Below are 18,473 nucleotides of genomic sequence, written 5' to 3' on the forward strand. Positions count from 1 at the left end.
ATTAAAAGACCCCCACCAATCCCTAACCTTAGCATTGAACCCCTCTGTGTGAAGCCACCAGTTTTCAAACTTGAAGTATGAGTTTGATTGCCCCCACTCTCCACACTGTAACAATAGAGGTGAATGATCTGACACTACTCTACTGAGAACGGATTGTTTGATGCAACTAAAATTAGTGTCCCATTCTTCTGATAGCAAGAATCTGTCCAATCTAGCAGCTGTTGTGTGTCTGTCCCCTTTTTTCCAAGTGTATTTTCCCCCATATAGATCTATATCTATTAATTCCATGTCTTCAATGAAGTCAGAAAATTCTGTCATTGATCTATTTATTCTGATGCCATCTCTTTTTTCTGTTGGATACCTGACAGTATTGAAGTCCCCACACAAAACCCATGGCCCAGAAAACAGCCCCCTTGCAGCACCTAGCTCCCACCAGGTCTCCTCCCTCTCCACTCTATCATTTGGTGCATAAACTCCAGTTAAATGCCATTTGAAGTCTTGGTCTTTTCGGGACAGAGAACATGAAACAGAGTATGCCCCAACACTACTCAATTCCCCTTCCCAGAATCTCTTGTCCCATATGATCACTACTCCCCCCCTTGTTCCACTAGCCTCCAATTGTACAAAATCTGCCCATCTACTGCCCCATACCTCCTTTACTATGTTGGAAATATTCCCCTCTATTTTTGTCTCTTGTAAGCAAACAACATCAGCTTTCCAGTTTAACAACATGTTCCTTATCAAACCTATCCTCCTTTCACAGTTTAACCCCCTCACATTCCATGAAACAATGTTTAACTTCATTGATCTTTGATAGCCAAAAATCCCCTTTGCTTCTTGTGCCATAACTCATGAATTTGGTGTCCAGTTCTAGATTCTTCAGCTCATTTAACCCTTTTCTTTTCTGAACTTTTTGCTCATTCTGGATGTCTTTGTTTTCCAGCTTGTTCCTGTCGATTTTTTGAAATAATTCTGCCGCTTTCTCCTCACAGCCTTTGAAATCTACCCCGAACTCTTTACTCAGGCGCATAATGTGTTGTTGTATCCAGGCCGGCGTGGCTGTCTCCATGTAGTTCTCCTCTGGGAATTGAATACCTAGAGGGATTACCTCTTCTGTTATTAGGTTGCAGTCTTCCCCTTGAAATCCTTCGTTGATCTCGACTTCACCTGCCATACAATACACCTCCATATCTTTTGTAGTGGGAGTTACTCCTTGAACTTCGCTGATCTGCAACATTTCTTTCCCTTCAACTGATTCCCTCCGCTGACTTGTTTTGTTGAGAGTACCAGCTTTGGTAAAAGCTTGTACTTCTACGTTAACTAAGTCTAGGGATTGGACTGGGTCATTATAACTTTGGGCCTTTTCTGAAATTAAAGGGTCCAGAAAAGGGCCCAATTTATTTTTCCTTCTAGAGTGGCCCATTAGGTCATTACTTTTGCCCTTGCCTTTTAAATCTCTGCCACGTGCCCCCCCATTAAAAAAAAAAACCTTCCTTCGAGGTTCCCACGTGCCCATCCTTTATTTCTGCTGCCATAAGCTCAGAATAAGCCTGTCGCCCCTCATTGCCTGCTGGGTAATGGTATTGATTTTCTTTTTCCAACTCCACCTTTCTGACGGTGACCGGAATCTCGCACCACACCGGAATAGTGTATACGAAACCCCTCTCCACCACTTCAATTTCTTTCGGCACCTTTCTCCCATCCCCCTTCACCTTTATTCTAGCCCAGTAAAGATGGTTCTTAAGGGAAGTCTCCTCCTCCGTCTCGATGAAGCCGCCGCACTGGTCACCAATCTTCTTGAACATTTCCTTCGACCACAAACACAAAGGGAGGCCCAAAACTCTAATCCAGACCCAATCTCTGTTTATTTCTGCCGACCAGCAACCCGTCGTTGGACTCCACCACTGGAGATCTAAGGTGGTATTTTTCCAAGACCAATGACCTGATAGCACATGCTCCGCCGCTGTCCTTGAAGGGAGCTCGAAAAAGAACTCACCATCATTCATTGCAAATACGTTGACACCTACGGCTGACTTCCAGTTATTGCAAGCCCATTTCCTTGCATCATTTAGGTTAGGGGACTCTTGGAGGTGGTTCCTGAACCTGCCGACGATGCATCTCTTCAGCAATTCATTTTCTGACTTCGAGGGCTCCCCCCCAATCTTGGTGCTGACTTCCTGAGACATTCCCACTGCCTTTGCCTCCACGGTCCACCTGCTTCTACTAACAGCCTCCTTATATGAAACTTCCGGTCTTTTCAGACTGGAGATCTGTGTATTCTGCTCCTTTGTTGGTTCATAGGTGAACCTTGCAATTTTGTATGCAATATTTCCCCATCCTTCCATATGCTTGGAATTTCTCCAAGATTAATGTAAAACGTATTCAATATTTGTGCAAACAAATCCAAGTCAAAGGTTGGGTCCCCAAACAACCAAATGCTAAGGTTCAAGAGAAGGCGAGATCTTCTCCCAAGAAATTATCCAAAGCAGCTCTCAAACAAAAATTGAAAGAAGCAATGGATAATCTAGATGATTATGATGAAGATCAAATCACGAGGATGATTGAAGACGCTGCTTCCACAGAAAGCAGTAGTGGAGATAATGGCGACATGCGCAATCCTAAAGGTTTAGTCTTGGCTTACATGGAGCCTAATTATGAATAGGAAAAAGACCCTTGTAAAAAAATAAAGGCAAAGTCGGAATTATTTTTCCATATAATGGCATTTCACTATTCTAGATTAGCATCCAATGAGAAGCTACAAGACAAAATACTTTTGGAAAAGACATTTCCATTATCTCTACTTTTCAAAAAGAAGATTCCCACTCAACCATTTCCGACAAAAGAAGTAAAGCATAATACTTCCACTATCTTTTAGTAGGACCCCTTTTATTGTCGGCAACATCTTAGCCGTCCGTTGTTATGCCTAAGATATAAAGGCAATCTCCCATTTCTCCTATAAAAGGAGCATTAGTTTTCCCTTTAGAGGCATCAGAAAATTTCTAATATTCTGAAAAGCTCTCTCCCTCTCTCTCTTGTAATCTATTTTCCTATGTTCTTGTTGGCAATGTTTGGATTTCATCAATAAACATCAGTTGTTTGTAAGTTCTTTCTCTTTATAATTTCGCATAATTTAAGAAAGAAGTCTTCTATAAGGAGGGATAGAAATGGGTTGTGTACTGGAATAGACTAAAGAGTTGGTGGCTCTGCATCTATATTATGAATGCGAACAAGATGATAAATACAACCCTTAGTAATCATCCTCCTCGCCTTAATATAGGAAATAAACCTACCTTTCAGCGTTGCCGTATCGCCTTTCCATTACAGAATGGCTTCTCCTGGAAAGTGGGAGCCATAAAAAGGATCTTAAGAAATGCGAAATTAAAAGAGAAAGAACTTACAAGAAAACTGAAGTTTATTGCATAGCTCCAAACATAAGAACAAAAGAAACAGATTACAGAGAGAGAGAGAGAGGTTTTCAGAATAATGGAAAATTTAAGGATGCCTCTAGAGGTAAAACTAATGCTCCTTTTATAGGAGAAATGGGAGATTGCCTTCTTATCTTAGGCATACAAATGGACGGCTAAGATGTTGCCGACAATAAAAGGGATCCTACTAAAAGATAGTGGAAACATCATGCTTTACTTCTTTTGTCATAAATGGTTGGATGTGAATCTCTTTTAGTAAAGTAGAGATAATGGAGATGCTTTTCCAAAAGCGTTTTGTCCTATAGCTTCTCATTGGATATTAATTTAGAATAGTGAAATGCCACTATATGGAAAAATCATCCGGCTTTGCCTCTATTTTTCCATAAGGGTCTTTTTCCTATTCATAATCAGGCTTCATGTAAGTTAAGGCTAAACCTTTAGGATTACACATATCGCCATTATCTTCACTACTACTTTCTGTAGAAGCAGCGTCTTCAATCATTTTCATGAGTTGATCTTTATCATAATCATCTAAGTTATCCATTGCATCTTTCAGTTTCTGTTTGAGAGCTGCTTTGGATAATTTTTTGGAAGAAGATCTTGCTTTCTCTTGAGCCTTAGCATTTGGTTGTTTGGGAACCCAACCTTTGACTTGGATTTGTTTGCACAAACGTTGAATAGGTTCTACATTAATCTTGGAGAAGTTCCAAGTAATAATATAGGATATTCGTCTTCGAACATAATATTTGCATAATTTAATATGCTCTGCTAACGTAATAATTCCTTCCTTGGTTTGGAATTCTTCAAACCTGTTGAGAAATTATTGGGGAAGAATTTTCTCAATTCCTCCAAATAAGTTCCACCATTCATAAAACCATCTAGGAATGGTAGTCTTTGTAATACTCAGACTATACTTCATGAACCAAGTGTGTCTTGGCTTCAAATAAAGGAAGCTCATCCACGCTGCCTTATAATCAAATCAATTATAAGTCTGAGGTTTATGAACCATTATCAGTGTAATAGGAGTATGTAGATGATTCACAAACCATTCAAAAGAGTCCAAGATTTTCTTGATAGTAAATCTTGAATACTGAATGTAATTGTTAGCATCTCTAGAATGCTCAATTTCTATAGAATTCGTGTTTATAAGAATAGTTTCATAGAACCTTCTGGTTTTTAATGGATTTTCAGTATCCACATAGTTGAAATCTATATAACAAGGTTTAATTAAAGTGCCCATGTCGACAGTTTCATAATCCTTGTTGAGTGCCATCAAAGGTAATACCTGTGAGATAATGAAATCAAAAGATTCTTCTTTTGGGATGGTTTTAGTAGGGAAGATTTTGGTTAACTCAGGGTAGACCGCTTGGGCAAAGGATTCAGGTGTCTTCATAACATAACTTGCTTTGGTTTGGACAGAGCTAGAAGATGCTTTCTAAACTGCTGGTTTTGTTGGTCTAAGATTGATCAACTTTGGTTGGGGTGGACAAAGAAGCTTTGGAAGCTTTGGTTGGGCAGGACAAGGTAGCCTTGGAAATTCGGCTAAAGCTGTGAACTTGTTTTGAAAGGTTAGTTCAGGCCTTATTGAACATTCAGCTTTTGCTGGGGTGAGTGGATGAGGAACAAATGGTCTAGCCATTTTTGCTTTTAGAAAATTGTTATCTCTTTTAGAAGGAGTGATAGGTCTAAACGGCCTCATGTTTTCCCTGCAAGAATTCACGAGTTAGAAAATCAGGTAGAGAATTGTTTTCTCCTTTAATAAACTCAATTTCAAAATCAAAACTAGATAGTAGAGCTTGCCATCTAGCAAAGATTTATTAGGAAACAAGATTTTTAACATCTTTTTGTAAAATCTCTTTAGCAGATTTACAATCTACCCTTTGTAAAAATTCTTCATTAATAAGATAATCTTGAAATTTCGTGATACATAGCACGATAGATAAAACTTTTTTTTTAACAACACAATAATTCTTTTGTGCGGAATTCCAGATTTCGGATGTAAAGCGAACTAATTGTTCTGTAGATTCAAGATCTACTTTTTGTTTAAGAATTCCTCCATAACTTGCATCAGACGCGTCAGTCTCAACAATCATAAATGCATCTGGATTAGGGATTCCTAGACATGGGATGGTTTGTACAAGAGCTTTGACTTGGATGACAGCTTGAGTTTGTTCAGTAGTCCAAGGAACTGGATTTTTCCTAAGTTTTTTATACAACGGTTCACAAGTTTGTTTGACTTTTGGAATAAAATCAGCTACAGAATTTAAACTTCCTAAAAACCTCTGAAGTTGGGTTTTGTCAAGAATTTCATTTGGGAATTTAGAAGAGAACTTTAAGGCTCTGCAAATAGGTTTATAAGTACCTTGATAAAGGTCATGACCTAAAAACCTAATGGTGGTTTGAAATAGTACCATTTTCTTGGGCACTGACAACTAAACCATTATTCTTAATAATTTTGAAGAAAGTGTTGAGATGTTTGAAATGGGAATCAATGTTCTCTGAAAAGATTAAGACATCATCAATATAAACAATTGACATATAAGAGTAATCATTGAATATGGAATTCATGATATTCTGGAATTCATAAGGGGCATTCTTGAGCCAAAAGGCATTACATTCCATTCATATTGTCCGAATGGGACATTGAAAGCAATTTTATATTTGTCTTTTTCTGAAATCTGAATTTGCCAAAAACCTGATTTCATATCAAACTTGCTATAAATATTGGCTTTAAAAGTCCTTTTCAAAAGGTCTCGTTTGTTAGGTATGGGATACCTGATCCATTTCAAAACGGAGTTTAATGGTTTGTAATTGATTATAAGTCTTGGTGCTACCCTTTCTTTCTCTGCATTTTTGTTAACGTAGAAAATAGAACAACTCCAAGAGGATTTAGAAATCCTAGTAATCTTATTTTTTAAAAGGGTATCAATCTCCTTTTTCCAAAATTCCATCATTTCATGATTCATCTGAACAGGTCTTACCTTAATGAAAATAGCATGTTCATTAAATCCTTCAATGTATGGTAAATCTACAATATCTTTTTTACGTTCCCAAAAAGCATTAAGAAAATCAGAACAAATTTCTTTGTCAAACTTTTCCTGAAGATTAGCTATTTAAGTAACTATCTCCGGGGTTTTTAAAATCTATTCGATTTTCTTTACACGAATTTCATCCTTTAAAAAGGTGATATGTTGTGAAAGGTTATTAATATTGAAAACAGTGTTTTCTCTTACAAAATTACTTTCATCCTCTGAAAAAGTTTTAACAAAAGAAAAATGTAAATCTTTTCCAAGAATAGCAGTAGTAATACCATCAAGGTCAGTAAAATAAAGGTTTTATCTGAGTGATAAAAGGTATTCCAAGAATAATATCCTCATTGATATCTTCAGTAATAACAAAATCATTTGTTAGACAAATGACATTATTGCAAATATGAGCTTTAGAAAGCTTATAATTTATTTTCAAAGGTTCTCCTGTAGCGGAGTATAGTTTTGAAGCACTCTTTTGTAAATACTTGGTTGGAATAATACCTTTTACAATGCATTTCTTATCTGCACCGCTGTCAAGTAAAGCAATTTTGTTAATAACAAAATGTTTACTAACTACTATTTTTACAGGTATATGATGACTCTGAGGTGTAATAGAAGAAATTACCATTACTCCTGGTGCTGCAGAAGTAGAAATGTCATTACCTGTACTGGTAACTAAAGGTTCAACTAGGTGATCATTATTGATATTGGAGAGGTCAATACCAATGTTATCATTAATGTCTTCATGGGAAGAACCCTGGTTAGACTCTAGGTCATTAAAAGTAGTTCTTTTAGGAACTAAATTGGTGAAAATGTCAGTTTCAACAATACTAAGTCGAGATTTGATATTTCCAATCTCTTCTTTGAGACTAGAGACTTCATGGCGAAGATCTGAAATAGAAGGTTCGGAATGGTTATCAGAGCGATTCATGATTTGTTTCATGCTGAAAGGTTCAATTATCGGATGGGTTTTGGATTTGTCCGTACTGAGAAGAAGATTTTTTTAGTTCTAGGAGAAAACGATTTCTAGCCTCATTATCATTAATGTGTTGGATGACATCGAAGAGAGCTTCTTTCGAATGGTCAGAAAGTACTCGAATATGAGATGTACTATCACAAGTACAAAAAGCTTCAATGCAGGTGCAATCTTTTCCTGATTGGCTTACATCTGAATCATAATCAAGATCAATGTCTTCATCATCGTTGTATTCATCAGATGTACCTGAAGATCCAGAAAATGGTTCGTCAAGAATAGCAAGAAGCTTACCTTTGGTTTCTTCATCGATGTTAATAAGATTAATTTTCTTCTTCTTGGGTTTAGAACGACATTCATTGGCTTTATGACCAGTCTTGCCACAGGTCCAACATACATCTACTTTAGCATCATTAGGTTTCTTGGACCTAGACTTCTTTTTCTTAGATCGGGTAGAATCAGCTCTTCTTCGAGATTTCTTTCTATGGGATTTTTCTTTTTTGTCTTTCTTGATTTTATCTGGTGGAGTGAAAAAACCAAAATCCCTACAGAAACTTCCAAGTTCCTTTCTAGAGGAAGATTGTTCTTTCTTGAGTTGATGTTTGAGCTTAATATCTGTGCAAAGCTCGAGGGCTACAACATTGATGGTGCTTACCAAATCACCATTAGTAAGATTGCCATAAAGAATATTACCATTATTGCGATCTTGGATTTTTGTCCTAACTTTATCTGCAAAGAGAGGAGGTAGGCCACTAATAAAGTGTTTTTCCAGAAATCCAAATTGCAATCTAGACGAATCATAACCTTACTGAGGAAAGCATGTCTGTAATGGATAAATTTGTCTAAATTTGGACAACTTAGATTGCTCAAGATTTGGAGACTCCTGTCTTGAAACAACTTTGGTTCTCCAATAAAATGTTTGGCAATGTGGTAAAGCAAGGTGGCACAAGCATCTTCTCTTAGGACATTAGGAGTGGATTGTGTATTACCTTCCATTTTTACAATTGTCTCTGTTGTTGTGGCGTTAATAATGAGTTGGTTAACCTCATCAGTGCAATAATTATCCCACCAATGTTTCAACATTCCTGTGAAACCTGCAATGATCATATTAGCAGCATCCCTGTCTACTGATCCACGCATTTTATACGCAGTAATAGCAACACCCATTTCATGGAGTTTGTTGTAAACTTGATGCTCGACTAGGCCATCAATATTCCATTCTGTGATGCTTCTTCCTTCGTGGGAGAAGGTAGATAAGAAGGCATTTTCCTCATATTGGAGATCTGGGAAATAAGGTTTGTTATGGTAGTTTTTCATGTTATGAAAACGGCAATTAGCAAGTTTTTGGAGGAGGTTAGATTTCTCCTGGAAAGTGCAAACTGGTTCTTTCTGAAGGGTAGAAACGATTTTTGGTTTTTTATCATCCTTTATGGAGATGTTGAAGTTGTTGAGTTGTGCATTGATCTTCTCAATGATATTTCCCGTTCATTCAAAAGTATCAGAAAGTTTTGGGAATTTTTCTTTGGAAAATTCTGGGATTTTGAATCCTGGATAGGTTTCAATATTATGGCTAGAAGAAGTAGAAGCTGGAGTTGGTCTTCCACTGAGGTTGGGCTTAGTATCCTCTATTTGTCTAGAGATAATATAAAGAATTTGGTTGGAGTAATTGTTCTATTCAACTACTCGGTCAATGTCTGCAGATGTGAGTAATCCACCCGTCTTATCACTTTTCTCTTTGAAATGAGAAGCTTTGAATACTGTACCTGCAATAGGGATGTTAATTCCTTCTAGAGGAGGGGTGATAGACTCTACAACTTTGTTAGAAGCAGTGTACCATTTGTTAATGATAACTTGTAATGACTGAGTGAAATTTTGAATTCTACCAGTCATTTCAAACAATTTGAAGAATTCGATTTCACAACCAATTCTTTTCATGTCTTTTATCCATAGATCTCTAAAGGATTCTCTCTGCTTAAAAGTATAAATAGAAACATACCATTTTCTTTTTATGGTATCAGAGCCATGTTGACAGTATACGTATTTAGTATTATGAGCAGCTAAATACATATACTGTCTAAGGCATATTAAATTATGCAAATATTATATTCAAAGATGAATATCCTATATTATTACTTGGATATTCTCCAAGATTAATGTAGAACGTATTCAACATTTGTGCAAACAAATCCAAGTCAAAGGTTGGGTTCCCAAACAACCAAATGATAAGGCACAAGAGAAAGCAAGATCTTCTTCCAAAAAATTATCCAAAGCAGCTCTCAAACAGAAACTGAAAGATGCAATGGATAACTTGGATGATTATGATGAAGATCAAATCATGAAAATGATTGAAGACGCTGCTTTCATATAAAGTAGTAGTGAAGATAATGGCAATATGTGTAATCCTAAAGGTTTAGCCTTAACTTACATGGAGCCTGATTATAAATAGGAAAAAGACCCTTATGAAAAAATAAAGGCAAAGCCGAAATTATTTTTCCATATAGTGGCATTTCACTATTCTAAATTAGCATCCAATGAGAAGCTATATGACAAAACGCTTTTGGAAAAGCATCTCCATTATCTCTACTTTACTAAAAGAGATTCCCATCCAACCATTTCCGACAAAAGAAGTAAAGCATGACGTTTCCACTATCTTTTAGTAGGACCCCTTTTATTGTCGGCAACATCTCAATAGTAGATTCACAAGTCTTAATGTTACGACGAGTAAGATAACTAAAATTACCTAAGTGGTAAATCTTTTTAAAAGGTTCTTTTGGAATGCGCCAGTTTTGTAAATCATTTTCCAATTTAGCAATCTTTGTCGATTGCGAAGATAGGTTTATACTATTCAAAATATTTTGGTTACTTTCCATATTATTAAAATATTGTCTAATGGACTTACAGAAAAAATTTATTTTAATTAGCATAGAAATAATAAACAACATGCTAGCAGATATATAAAGAATATTAAAATACATATCAAAGATCCAAATAGAGTTTCTAAGGGAGGTTCTCTTGGTAATGCATTTGTGATTACTGGCTCATCTATGATCCTAATATTAAATATTTTGTCAATGCATCTGATGCAACCTTCTATATAACAATTCATGCATTTGGCTTTTCTGTCTTTACTTGGGTATCTGGTGCAATTAAAACATCGTTGCCTATCTAACCCTTTTCCTTTACAAAATTGGTGATCACATTGTATATTGACAAAGGTATAATCTTTTATGTTTAAATCTAACCTTTCTAGTCCTATTTCGTTTATTAAAGTTTCTTCTTCTGAATCTGATGAGTCTTGTCTTCCTCCTTCTACTGCATCTATGCTTATTACTGAATATATACTTTCATTATCTGACATATATTCGTCTACATTTATCAGGGTTTCTTGGAAGTCTTTTATAAGCTGGGCATTTCGCGTTCTACTATTATTTCTACATGGACAAGTATTAGTTAGATGTTCTTCACTTCCGCATGTAAAACAAGATAATCAATTTTTGTAAATTCTGTTATTATTATGTTTTGTTACATGTCTATCTTTATATAGGTAAGGTTTTCTTGCCGTTGATTTCCTTAGATAATACTTTTTCCTAAGTTTGTACTCTTGCTTATTTTGATATGTCCTTTTGTATTTTCTTTTTCATGTACTTTGATCATAACTTTGTGTTGTATATATATTCTTACAAAAATCAGTCTCGTTTTGCTTTAATTGTTTTTGTGTTTATATATTTGTACATTTTTCTTATAATATTTCCATATTGTGCTGCTTTTTATGTCCTATAGACCTGTTTGCGTTTGGATTTTGCATCGCTCCCTCACTTTTATTCCATCTTTCTCCTATTTCTCTTCTTAAGGCTCCAGGGAGTTTGTTAAAAAGCTTCTTTCCCAAACTTTGGTCAAATGCATTACCACTTATAGCGCAATAGTAAAAACAGTCTTTTAAAAAGTTCTTTACATGGCTCCAATTTGTTATACTAAGTTGTTCTAATTTTATTAGTGCATTCTTTTGTAATACTACCAATCCGTTATTCGGGTCTTCTCCTATTATTAAGATGTGTATTTTATTAGTAAAATTATACGGGTTTGGTCCCATATTTACTAGTTTTTGGAATTCTTAAGGGTAAGTTACTTTGTATGCTTCTCATACTCCTTTAATTGATTCTCCTAAAAAGGTCTCCATGTATCTACACATAGTTTCTACATATGTTTCATTGTAATGATGTATATAGTCTGTTGCTACTATTCTTTTCCATACATCTATTACTGAGTTCCATAGTTGAGGGTCATGAGCTGTTATATTTAGTATTTTTCCTCTATCTCCCCCGTCTTAGAGTTTGACAGGAGTTTCTATTGGCATTCTTATTCCTATGGGTCTAACCATTTCTGGTTCTGTCGCCGGGTCTTGTCTGAAAACGCAGTGCCGTGGTAAGTTACTTATAGTGTATTCTACTGGTGGTACTGGGTTGTCTTTTGGAAGGGACTAGAACTTATCGAAGCGGTTTTCATAAATTCTTTTAAACAACGTCTGGTCTCATCATCACTTTCTTCTTGTGTATCTTCTTCCTGTCTATACCCGTAATCGTCCGTTCTAAATTTGCATTCTTTAAAGTGTTGTTCTACCATAGAGAATTCGATTCCTCCTAATTTACAACCTTTACATTTAAAGAGTGTTGTTTTATCTAATTGGTGTAATTCTTTCGCCTTTGCCATTGATATATCTACTGCAGAGTCGTCTTCTTTTATGTTTTGAATATTCATTCCTTCCATATTGATGGTTGTCTCATTATCATCTAAATCGTCATCTATTTCTTTTTGGTTTGTATATTTGTAGTCAGTCAATTTGATTGAGGTCTGTCCCTTACTATTAGTATATGTAAGGTGGTCATTGGGCTTTAACACTTCTTTTTAACAGAATTTTTCTAAATTCTATTCTCTACCCGCATATTCTTCTGAGTCTATTTTTTAAAGGTTTCATTAATATTATTCCTTTATTTCCCATTAATCCTACTACATCATCTATTTTAATTTTAAACTTGAACTGTTATAGGTGGCTAATTTTCCAATGAAGCCAACGCATACTAACAGATTATTTCCACAGTTCATTTCTTTGTAACCTTTAGTTTGTATTCCTATTTTTATGTATTTACCAAATCATTTGAATTTATCATGAAGTCTGGACTGCAGAAAAAAATTCCTCTGTTGTTGGTCATATCTACTTCTGTTAAACCTATTATGGATCTTTTTTATTTTGACCATCTATCATCGTATAAAGTAATTAGTACCTTAGGACCTAGATTTTTTCTGGTTAATCTTTTAAGTCCAATTACTACCAATCTCATATGCATGAGATTCATTCGTCTTTTTTGTATTTCTTTCATAGATTCTTTACTAATTAAACTTATATTTTCACTATCGTTTTCTGATACGCACAACTGTTCTTCTCTATAATGTCTGTATAAGTGCGCTGTCGAAGAAAATAGTCTAGTATTATACAATACTTGTGGAATTAACAGTCTTAATTTATTTTATTGGAAAATTTCTATATCTTTGCCTACGTCAATTATTTCATCTAATTGGTGATTGCTACTGGGTCTAGATGAATTCATTATTCTAGCTAGCATATTATTTCCTAGTCTATCTTGAGAGAAACTGACCCTTTGTCTTTCTTGGGAACTTCTATTCCTGTTTGAAAAAAGGTTCACGCCTTATCTTTTCTTTTAGGTCTATCTTTTTGGGGGGTTATTTCGGTCTTCTTGAGTTGTTCTATTAGGGCGTGTATGTCGTTGTCTTGTTCTGTTTTTTCTTTAGGGATTTTAGTTTCTAATAAATTATCTAATTTCTTATTTATTTCGGTTGTTTTATCTTCTAGCTTTTTATTTAATTCTAACAATGCAAAGATTATTAGATTGTTTTGTTTTACTCCTATTAGGTTTGTTTTTCCTGGTGGGGTAAAGTCGGATAAACCTTCCGGATTGGCTTGAAACTAGGCTGCTCTTCTTATGACTTCTTGGTAAAAGGGGTCGTTCATGAAAGAGTTAAGTCTTTTAGTTTAGTTAGTTCTTGTCTAATTTCTCTAGTTTCTTTGTGAAGATGTTCTAGTTGTTTGTTTATTGTTTCTAGTGTACTATTATTAATTATATTATTATTTTTTGCGTAGAGTATTTGTACTTTTGAGTTTATATCTAATTGTTGATTTTTGAGAAAATCGAAGTTACGTTCTATTGTTTCTAATGATTTGTTATTACTATGCTGCAGGTTTTCTATAGTGTCTATTGATTTTAGTATTTTATCGTCTTTCAACTGAATATATTCTGCTAGATTTATTAGTAGGTCAGTAATAGTATTTAAGTGATGGTGATCACTACGTAACATGGGCTAAGGAAAAGAGATGAACAGAGTAAAATAAAGAGAGATGAACAGCATAAGATAAAAAAAAAGTAATTTTGGGAGAAATTACGTAGATCTAGTAACAAAAAGTTACTAAACTAGGTAAAGGAATCGGAAGAGGGAGTACTGAGTAGGATTTTACAACCTAAACTTTTATTTTTAAAACAAACTTTATTTATTTAAACGAGCTTTATATATATATATATATATATATATATAGAAAGAAAAATAATTTTAAAAAAAAACAAAGCCCGCAGAAAAATGCAAATGTTATAACTGTAGAGAAGGTTATAAAAGTTATGAATGTAACAAGAAAAGAGTAAGAATATCAAAACTTGATAGAATAGAAATTGAGTCTGATTTAGAATCAGTAAAATCAATAACAAGTGACGAATACTATGAAGAATTATATAAGGAATATTCAACCAGCTCAGAAGAATCTGAATAAATGAATAAGGAAATACAAAAAGAAGAAGGCGATTCAATTCAAATCCTAGAAGTTGAAGAAGATCAAAGGGGTTACGCCTTAAAGGCAACATTAGAAGGAGAGTTATTAAAGAAAATCCAAGGATTACAATTAAAACTCAAACCTGGAGATAACATATTTAACAAAATGCAAAGAATGCAAGAAACAAAATTTCATATCATGAATACCAGGAAGTAGAAAAGGTAATAGAAATTACCCAAAATACAGGAAGACATAAATTAAATCTTTTGACAAAATCAATGATTGAACAAATCCTTAGGAAAATTCCTAAAAAGAAAAGAAGGAAAATGAATTATGTCCATTTGGGAGGTATTCAAATCCTAGTCAAATCAAATTTTAAAGAAGGCATAAATTGTCCTATTGTCATCAATCTTTCAGATGAAAGATTTATCAATGCCAAAGAAGGAAATCTTGGTATAGTTGAAGGTAACTTGACTTATACCAAACTACTACTTACATACTATCCAAAATACTATATTTCACTTAAGGATGCAGATTTTAATGATGCTTAAGCTTGCATTTTCAGGTCAAACGAAAAGACCTATTTAAACCAGGTAATCATATTATGAGCATCTATTACCAGGCTCTATATACGGTTACAAATTCCAACTATGGGAGTATATACAAACATAAAGAAATGATCGAAATCGATCAAGAATGTGCCGAAATAGAAAGAATTGTTGAAGCAGAAATTCAACAAGCACAGATTCCAGAAGAATATGAAATTCATTTTGTTAAAATCCAAGAAATAGGAAGCTCCAGTAGCAATCCGAGACTTTCATTGGAATATGGAAGAAATTCTATAAATAAAAGTATATCCAATAGATATTCTAAAAGAATTCTTGAAATCTCTAACATTGCTAGCATTACAGGGAGAATCTATAATGGAACTGAATGGAAAAAACAAGAAATCTTGTTACAAACAGGCGCAACAGCGAATCATATCAAAGGCATTTTATTAGATGCATTACCAATATATGAAGGTACCCCATATACATAAAAACTTTTGAAGGTAATAACTATAGCTGTCAAAAAATGGTAGATGTACCAATACAATTAGATACAATAAGAATAACAGTTCCTTGTTATACTACAAATCACGAAAATGATCATAATTTAATCTTAGGAAAATGTGTTCCTGAATAGTCTAGGAGACTATAATATAGAAAAAGATGGAATAGAAATAAGTTACAAAAATGAAACTTGTTTCACACCAAAAAATGCATAAAAAAACATCTTTTAAGATATCAGTTTTCATAGAAATAACCTTCTATGAAACTAAACTAACAACCTGTTGTCAAATTGACAATGGATTTGAAGCTAGTTTGGCAAAATCTTTTTTAATAAAAGATTGGGATACCAATAAAAGTAATATATCGATGATCGGTATTACAGGCAACAAAAAAAGACTTTCACAGTCAAAGGAAAAAGTAGAAATAATTTTAGGATTAAAAATTGTTTCTATAAATAAAATATTCGCCGATGTTAAATTGGAAACAGATTTATTATTGGGTAATGACTTTCTCCAACAATTTCAGAATTATCATAAGACATTATATATGATATGCCTTAAAACCCCTTGCGGACATTTTATCAAAGTCCCAAGAAAACAAAATCTATATAGTCTTGAAAAAGATAATGGAAATTATAAGAGAAAGTACTCAGAAAATCTAAGAAAAATCTCTTCTAAATGTCTTAATCTAGAACAGATTAAAGAAAATCTACAAAAATCCTATGGTGAAAATCCATTAGAAAAATGGGAAAAGAATCAGGAAACGGAAACCTTAATACTTAAAGACCCCACCATCATCATTTAAGTAAAACCTATGCTCTATAACGAAGATGATAAAAACGAGTTTAAAAAACAACTCAAAGAATTAATCAACCTAAAATTGATTAGGATGAGTAAAAGTCCTCATAGTAGTCAAGCATTTATGATAAGAAACCATACTGAGATAAAAAGAGAAAAAGCTCGAATGGTTATCAACTACAAAGAGCTAAATAAAAATTGCTTATTTGATGGATATTTCATCCCAAATAAAATAATCTCATAAATTTTGCAAAAGGTAAAACATGTTTTTCAAAATTCGACTGTAAAAGTGGATTTTGGCAGATAAAATTGGCAGAAGAATCCATTCCATTAACATCATTTAGCACGCCTAACGGACACTATGAATGGATAGTAATGCCTTCCAACTTAAAAAAGGCCCCACAAATCTTTCAAAGAAAAACGGATAAGATATTTTTCGAAAAGAAATTTTTAATAGTCTATATAAATGACATACTAATATGTTCTAAGACATATCAAAAACATCTAACACATCTGAAAAAAATTTCAGAAATATGTTTAAAAAATGGAATTATTCTAAGCCAGAAAAAGGCAGAAATAAATAAAAATGAAATAGAATTCTTAGGAATGATTTTTTCAAACAGTGGAATTGAACTCCAAACCCACATCTCAAAAAAAAATCGTAGAATTTCCTGATAAATTAACTACTAAACAGGAAATACAGCGATTTCTAGGATGTCTTAATTATGCAGGAGAGTTTATTCCCAACTTAGCAAAGAAAAGGAATATACTGCAAAAATTGATAAGAAAATCTAATCGACAAGGATGGACTGAGGAACACACTCAATGTGTTAGAGAATTAAAAGAAGAATGCGCAAAATTACCAAAACTTAGATTACCGGATGAAAAGGATAATCTAATCCTACAAACAGATGCCTCCGATTATCATTGGGGAGCCTTATTACAAACAGACTTAAACGAAATTTGCAGGTATACCAGCGGAGCGTTTAATGAAGCAGAAGTCAGGTATTCGACTAATGAAAAAGAATTATTAGCTATTGTTAGGGGAATAAGAAAATTGTCTACTTTTCTTTTACCTAAACAATTTGTCATCAGAACTGACAATAATCAGGTAACAGGATTAATATTTAACAAACTTCCTTCTGAGCCTCAGTACAGAAGATTACATCGATGGCAGGTTCTAGTGTCATTTTATTCATTTAAAGTTGAATATATTAAAGGAAACAATTCTATTTCAGATTTCTTGTCAAGAAACGTCCAATATGGACAATCAGACACAAACCATTGTTAACAGGATTTATGAAAAAATGCAACATGTGGAACAGTCCAAAGATGACAAGAGCCACAAGTTATTCAAAATTCGCGATGAATTAGCAAGCTTGTCAGAACAAGCAAGAATGATGCAGTACGAGATTAACCAACTCAGTACTGAAAAAGCAGAAAACATGAGTGGATTTTTACTTTTATGTGAACGTTTGGATACTTGTCCAAAAAGAAATTCAAATCCAAAAGAGAATATCACTCCCAACAAAGTGGCAAGAGATGTCCCACTAGCACCTAGTGCCAAAAACTTCTCGACGATAAGCACGAATATGACGAATCATAAGTCTAAGAACGACGGAAAAAGTCGAACAGATGAAGAATCAAAAGATGCTACTTCTTCGAAAGAAGGACAAAGCACATCCTCAGCAAAAGCTGAAAGAATTATCTCTGGGAAACCAGAAAGCAGCACTAACAGAGTTCCTTCGGGAACAAAAGCTTTTTCGTCTTTTCAGGTTGGAAAGCAGCATCCAAAAGAAGAAGAATATCTTGCATTTACAAGATATATCTATAATCTACCAGAAGTGGAGAAACATATGGAGTTCTAGGAACAACCAGTTTGTTTCCATGAATCTCTATATACCCAAACGGGTCACCGGGCTTTACAGCTCAATTATTCAAATTTGGTTACCTTGATCGGGTTTATGCTAAGCCAAATTTACAGGAACGGTCCAAATTACCACTACAACTGATAAGTTCAGTAAAGATTTATGCACAAGGAGATGGTGTTTATTGCCGATTCTTTAGCATTTCAATGAAAAGCAAGGATTTGCAAGTATATTTCCCAACAATCAACTACATAACGGTGGAAAAATTAAAAGAATTTAATGTCAAAGCCACCGGAGTTGATAAAAAACTTCCACATTTAAACAAAAAGTGGATACAAACTAGAAGAGCGTTACAAATTAAGGCATTATACTTTATTCTTACGTTTTTACAATGAAGATTTCAAAGTCTTAGACCATGATCACGATTGGGTTTTGATGACAAAGGGAAAATCCAAATCCAAAACACTCAAGGAAAAAATCCTTGACATTGAGCTTCA

The 18,473-nt window shown here is 34.2% G+C and overlaps 1 protein-coding gene across 1 annotated transcript in view; it reads right to left on the reverse strand.

The window, feature by feature from the left end:
- Nucleotides 1–13,981, reverse strand: part of LOC125864576 (ubiquitin-conjugating enzyme E2 28-like) — a 60,163-nt gene extending 46,182 nt beyond the window's left edge. Inside the window, exon 1 of the mRNA XM_049544596.1 lies at nt 13,970–13,981. The gene's annotated coding sequence lies outside the window, so the exon portion shown is untranslated. The remainder of the gene's footprint in view (nt 1–13,969) is intronic.
- Between the last annotated feature and the right edge of the window lie 4,492 nt (nt 13,982–18,473).

Source organism: Solanum stenotomum, chromosome 5 (assembly GCF_019186545.1).
Source record: "Solanum stenotomum isolate F172 chromosome 5, ASM1918654v1, whole genome shotgun sequence".
NCBI classification, from domain to species: Eukaryota; Viridiplantae; Streptophyta; class Magnoliopsida; order Solanales; family Solanaceae; genus Solanum; species Solanum stenotomum.